The 6,762-nt window shown below is 41.5% G+C and overlaps 1 pseudogene; it reads right to left on the minus strand.

The window, feature by feature from the left end:
* Positions 1-2,758: 2,758 nt before the first annotated feature.
* Positions 2,759-4,738, minus strand: LOC136167554 (glutamate dehydrogenase 1, mitochondrial-like; annotated as a pseudogene).
* Positions 4,739-6,762: the final 2,024 nt, after the last annotated feature.

The raw sequence follows: 6,762 nt of genomic DNA on the forward strand, positions 1-6,762 counted from the left end.
CAACTCAAGTGACATGAATTTGAGCAAACTTGGGGAAATAGTGAAGGACAGGGAAGCCTGGCATGCTGCAGTTCATGGGGTTGCAAAGAGTAGGACATGCCTTACCAACTGAACAACAGCTATTCTTTTGAATTAGACTGCGTATTTTCCAAAAGAACCTCTGGGTAGGTTATTGATATTGCCTCATGTGTACAAACTAGAATTGATTGTTAAGTGCCACCCCACTTCAATAATCTTAGATTTACCCCTCCAACTCTAACATCTCTCCCTGGAGAAAGACATAGGGGAGCCTTTGACCGAGTTCTTATTGCTGCCTTGGTGGTGGTGGTGTGTGTGTGTGCTCAGTCATGTCCAACTCTTCAACCCCAAGGGCTCCTTTGTTTGTGGAATTTTCCAGGCAAGTATACTGGAGTGGGCTGCCATTTCCTTCTCCAGGGAATCTTCCTGACCTAGGGGATGAACCTGTGTCTCTTGCATCTCCTGCATTGGCGGGTACGTTCTTTACCAGCTAAACCACAGGGGTAGCCCCTATTGTTGCCTTACGAGCTTTTTTTTTTTTTTAATTTAGAAGATGTAGCATTTTTTTGTGCTTTTGTTGTCAAACTTTCTGTATCTGATATTTAAGATGTAACTCTTTAAAGCAGAATTTGGTTGTTAATCTCTTTTAGTCAGTATTTAGTTCATCACATTTAATATACTTAGTGATGTGTTGGATTTAACTTCCCATCTTACTACTGTCATACCTGTTTGATATTCTTTTTCTCTATTACTTCCTTTTGGATTAACTTTTTTTTTAACCTTTGAAAAGAAAAAAGAAAAATCTTTTCTTTCTGTTAAGAAACAAAATTTTACCCTTGATTTAGTTGTTACCCTGGATATTAGCATATGTTGATGTTGTTTCACTAAATCATGTCCGACACTTTGTGATCCCATTGGCTGTAGCCCACCAGGCTCCTCTGTCCAAGGGATTTCCCAGGCAAGAATATTGGAGTGGGTTTCCATTTCCTTCTCCAAGGAATATTTCTGACCCAAGGATAAAATCTGTGTCTCCTGCTTGGCAGGCATTTGTTTTACTACTGAGCCACCTAGGAAGTCCCATATTTGCATATACATCCAGTAAATGAGTATTTTATAGTATTTTGGGGACAATATAAAGATCTCAGCATAGTTTTAAACTTTCACCCCTCTCCAGCCTTTTGTAAAGTTATTATCATGTATTTTGATTATGTGTGTATGTATGTATACATATGTACATGTGTGTATAATGCCTCAAGACATTACTGTCATTATGAGATCAATAGCCATTTAAATTTACCTACATGTTCAAACTTTTAGCTGCTCTAAATTTATTCCTCTATTTCAAAATGTTTCTATTTAGGGACTTATTCCTTCTGTATAAAGAAAAACTTTCATTTATTTCTGTTGGGAAAGTATACTGGTGCCAAATGTCTTCAGCTATTTCTTGTCTGAAAATATTTCCCTTTCATTTTTTTTTTTTGTTTTGTTTTGAAAAGGTAAATTTTAAACAGTTATTTTTATTACCAGTTTAAGTCATAAAGTTACAAAGTAATTAGAAATTTCTGAAAGAAAATGACTGTTTTTAAAAAATGACTCACTCATTACATAAATAATGTACAGTATTTCACTGATATTCTGCTGTTCAAAAGGCCTTAACCAAAAAATCCCAAACAAAACACTCAACTCAGTGTTTTAAGCTCCACTGTGTTAATTAAGCTTGTGTGTACATGTGGGGCCTTTAAAAGAAAAGGGATACAAAATCAGGCAGGGTTGGGGAAATTGGCAATGCTTAGAGCTGTCAGGCAGACTCCAGACAAGGAGACTAAGTAGTATTTTTCTGGGTTACTCTACTTGAATTATTATACTCTACTTGAATTCAATGGATAATTAGAGAAATGAAAAACTAATTAACATCATAAGGAGATTACTGCATTATTTGGATTGCAAGTCATATTTGCATTTAGCAAATTCAAAGAGCCATAACAAAAACAGCTTCCATCATCTATCCTCTATAGATGGATAGTTCTTATATTCAAAACTGTAGCAATTATCCATCTAGCTTTTTATGTTTGCAGGATAACAATATAGAACTGATGAGCTACAAATGATACCGCTGATACCATAAAAATGCTAGCTTTCTAAATTCATGTTTATAAGCATTCATTGCTTCCAGTATAGGCTTAAGTTATTAAAGGCAATTTTATTACAGCATTGTGTCCTTATTTCATTCTAAAATAATAGATTGCATAAAGAGAAACAACTGTTATTTTTGCTTGCAACCTGTGAAATTGAGTTGTTTTGCTGATGTGAAGTAATAAAACTCACTTAAGGACCATACCACTTTCCGAAAATGCCACACACCCACTTCTTAAATGTGAAGTTATAGTCCCATCTCAGACTTGGCCAGAGCAAAATATTGCAAGCAACTGATTACTGAGGTCAAACAACAGGTAACTAACATATTGAGAACAAGCTATGGAGCAAGGGAGCATGACTAGATCCGAAGAGTCTTTTTATTTAAAGGTATAATATCCCAAACAGCCCCCTGGCACAGTTAATTTCTATAATACTTTCACACTCTTCAACCTGTCTATGATATTCTAAACCTTAATTTCTTTCTTAAAGGGCTGATTTGGGTTGACTTGTTGAGAATAATGTCCGTAACAGAAAAAGATATCTGTGGTTATAGAACTTAACGATAGTTTTACAGAAGTTATGGATAAATAGGGTAATGAAGAAGTTAACCAGCTTCATTGTATACCCCAAAGACTTTCTCAATGGCACAGACATAGGCAGTCAATCCTAGGTTATACTTTGTGGCTGTGGGCATGATTTGCCTGGCAGAAAATTCCAAAGTGTAAGCTAAACCAAACTACACAATATCTTTCTTGGATGTACCGGGTACTCTGTTTTAGAATCTGCTGTGGGTACAACGGGAATATTTCCACCACACCTTCCAAATTTTCTTTTTAAATTCTCTTGGAAAAATGTGAGCAAGTGGTGGTTAGAATCTGTCATATTTGAAGGTCAAATGGCCACAGCTGACATGATTATACTTCTCAGCCACTCCCTTCGCATTCAAGTGTGTGCATGTGTGTTAGTCATTCAGTTGTGTCCAACTCTTGCCACCCCATGACCTGTAGCCTGCCAGGCTTCTCTGTCCATGGGATTCTCCAGGCAAGAATACTGGAGTGGGTTGCCATTCCCTTCTCTAGGGGATCTTCCCAACCCAGGGATCGAACCCTGGTCTCCCGCATTGTGGGCAGATTCTCTACTGTCTGAGTCACCAGGGAAGCCCTTAGCATTCAAGGAGAGATCAGAAATAACCACACTGTTCTTCCCCAGAAAATCCTAAGGCTCTGGATTTGTTAAGCCACTGGCAGCTTCAGTAATTTTCCTTGCTTTCAGTGCAATGGATTTGCTAAGCTGCTTCTCACTGGCTGCAGGGACTGGTATGTCACAGTCTGCTTCCAAGAAGCTTCCTTCCAAGGGTTTTGCCTTGGGGGAGTCCAGAATTGATTCATGTTGCAATTTGAAGTCTTCTAGTTCCTTTGGGTCGTGCCATCTGAATTTCATATGCTCCCATCGACTTCACCACCATCAACACATTTAGCACCAACACGATGTAAATATACTATAGAGTATAGGCCCATATTGCCAAATCCCTGAAAAAATGCTTTATCTCCAAACCCTGGTGTCATTCATAAAATGCTCATGTAAGAAACTTCACTGAGGAAATTTTCAATCCCATGGCAAACACCATGACCAGTGGCAGAGATACCTCTGCAAATGCCACTCTGACAGATGGATTTGCCAGTAATAGCAGGCATGTGCATTAATATCTCAGGGCTCAAGGGTGCTGGCACAGGTGTCAGCAATCCAGGACATTTTCTCATTCACCTGTGATCCTGACTGTGGAAGGCACATCAATGCCAGGACCAATAAAGGTCTGTTTTGCCAGCTCCATGGTGAACCTCCTTGTGATCTTTTCCACTTTATTATCAGTATGATTCCTGGGATTGATCTTAACATCAGCTTTAGCACCACCAAGTGACACATCAACAAAGCACATTTATACGTCATCAGGCAAACCAAAGCTTTTACTCTATATACACTCACATCTTCTCACTAACCAATAGTTACTCTGCAGGGCGTGCAATGCTAAGCTCTGCTGGACCCAGTAGCCCTCAGGAGCCGCCATCGCGCAGGATGGGGATGGACCGGATAAGCACCTGGTTACGGGGTTTGATGATTCTCAGGATGCCACGCACCGCTTCTGCTCCTCACTCTCCCAGGTCTCGACAACTTCCATCAGCTTGTCCTCCATTACGCTAGCGCCATGGCCGAAGGAGCCAGCTTGAAGAAACCAGCTTTACATTTCATCACGGTTGCTATGGTGCCGCCAGGTGGGCGGAGCCGGCCCGCGTGGTTAGATGGAGGCCAGGGGCCAAGGCACGGGTGAGTGCTGCCGCGGGGCCACGGCGAGAGGTGTGCTTGCGGGGGCCCTGGGGCAGGCTCCTCTAAGCTTCGAACCTTCACAGTCCTCTCGCTTCTTGCCACCGGCTACCTGATCTGGAGGAGCCGAATCCGTCTGTTGGTGCCAAACAACACGGTAAACCGTGGTGTGGAACCAGGCGTCCAGCGCGCGGGGCGTGGGCCTCCTCTCGCCTCGCCTCGCCAGGGCTTTATGAGGTATGTTTTCTTTCCCTTTGAGGTACATTTTGATTATAGAGCACGTTTCACTTATTTTCTTTCATGCTTTCCGGAATATTAACCCACAGTCTCTAGGCTTCCATCACTTCTGTTTGGGAAATCAGTTTCAGTCTAATGTTGGCTCCTTGGAAGGCAGGCTCATTTATTTCCCAAATAAAAAGTACAGAAGGAGGCCCTTGGGCCTTTCATGAAGTGAGGGAGTCTGTACATGGTTGCATAATTCAGCACACACCGTCGAGCTCCATGGGCACTCCTCTGGCCTGGTGCCTGCGCTTCTGTGGAAAGAGGGCCCGGAGACCCAGAAGCGACCTGAGGTTGTTTGGGCAGAGATTTCTGAGGCCCAGATCTTTGGAGCTCGAGATACAGAGTGTGCTGGCTGTGGTTGGCTGTATCCGCTTAACTCTGCAAGACCCTCACCCTGTGAAGAGTAACAGGCAGGGAAGGAGGTCAGACAAGTCCTAAAACACAGTTTCAGGCCTGGACCACAGTTGCCCCGTGTCTAAAGGTGGTACCCTTACCGGCCTGGGTTCTTAAACTCTTTATTTAATCAATACAAATTGATGCGAGGTCAGACAAGAAATTCAGGCAAGGCTTTACTGGGACTCGCTGTAGCTGGAGGAAGTGAAAACAAGTAACAGGGGCCCTTGCTCTCTCTGTGAGATGGTGGGGTGACCTAGTCCCTTAAATGGGCTGAGGGTAGGGGCAGACACGTGGCTCAGGCCAGTGAGTGGCTTAGATGGTCTGCCTACTCCCTTGATGCTGCCAGTTTGCCATGGTCCTAGGTCATACCCTGTTTTTGCTACTGACACCTCAGAAGTAGCAATTGGGTTTTGGTCTTTTTGTATCTTGTTGCTCTTGATTTGCCCTAGCTGGACATGCTTGCAGTTAATTTCAGTCCTTTATGTATTCTGTCGCTGGAGGAGGTGTTTGTCCAGGTGTAAGCACTGCACCAAAGGTCCCCAGGTCGCAGTCCTCTTTCTCCATTTTGTCATATATTTTCTTGAACATATTAATCAAAGTCATTTAAAAATGCGTCTGAATAGATAACAAGTGTTGCCAAGGATGTGGAGAAAAAGGAACCCTTGTGCACTGTTGTTGGGAATATAAATTAGTATAGCCATTATAGAAAACGATATGGAGGGTCCTCAAAAAATGAAAGAAATAGGACTGATGTATGATTCAGCATCCTACTTCTGAGTATATACCCAAAGGAAGAGAAATAATTAATTGAAGAGATATCTGCATTACTGTGTTCGCTGCAGTTTACTCACAAGAGCCAAGACGTGGACACAATCTAAGTGTATGCCAGTGGATAAATCGTTAAAGAAAATGTGATATATCTATACAATGAAATATTATTCAGCCATAAAAAGGAAATCCTACCATTTGTGACAAAATGGATAGACCCGGAGGGCAGTAAGCTAAGTGAAATAAGTCAAAAAGGGAAAGGAAAATACTGTATAATCTTACTTATATATAGAATCTAAAAAATCTAAATTAGAAACAGAGAGAAGATTGGTGGTTGCCAGGGGCTGAGGATTGGGGGAAATGAGTTGCTGGTCAGAGGGTATGAACTTCGAATTACAAGATGAATAAATTATGGGAATCTATTGTACAACATGGTGACTAGTTAATGTTGTTTTACACTCTAGATTTTCTAACAGAGTAGGTCTTAAATGTCCTTAGCATATATCCACAAAATGATAATTATTTGAGGTGATGAATGTGTTAATTAACCTTGCTGTGCTCATTCGCTTGATCATGTTTGACTCTTTACAACCCCATAGCCTGTAGCCTGCCAGGCTTTGCTGTCCATGGAATTTTCCAGGCAAGAATAGTGGAGTGTGTTGCCATTTCTTACTCCAGGGATTCTTCCTGACCCAGGGACAGAACCGTTACTGTGGTAATTATTTCCCAATATACATGTGTATCAAATCATCCTGCTCTGTGCTTTATACTCACACAATGCTATTTGTCAATTATATAAAGGTAGGGAAAAAGGCAAATGTTTATTGAACAAACAAATGGATG

Source organism: Muntiacus reevesi, chromosome 4 (genome assembly GCF_963930625.1).
Source record: "Muntiacus reevesi chromosome 4, mMunRee1.1, whole genome shotgun sequence".
In the NCBI taxonomy this organism is placed as follows: Eukaryota; Metazoa; Chordata; class Mammalia; order Artiodactyla; family Cervidae; genus Muntiacus; species Muntiacus reevesi.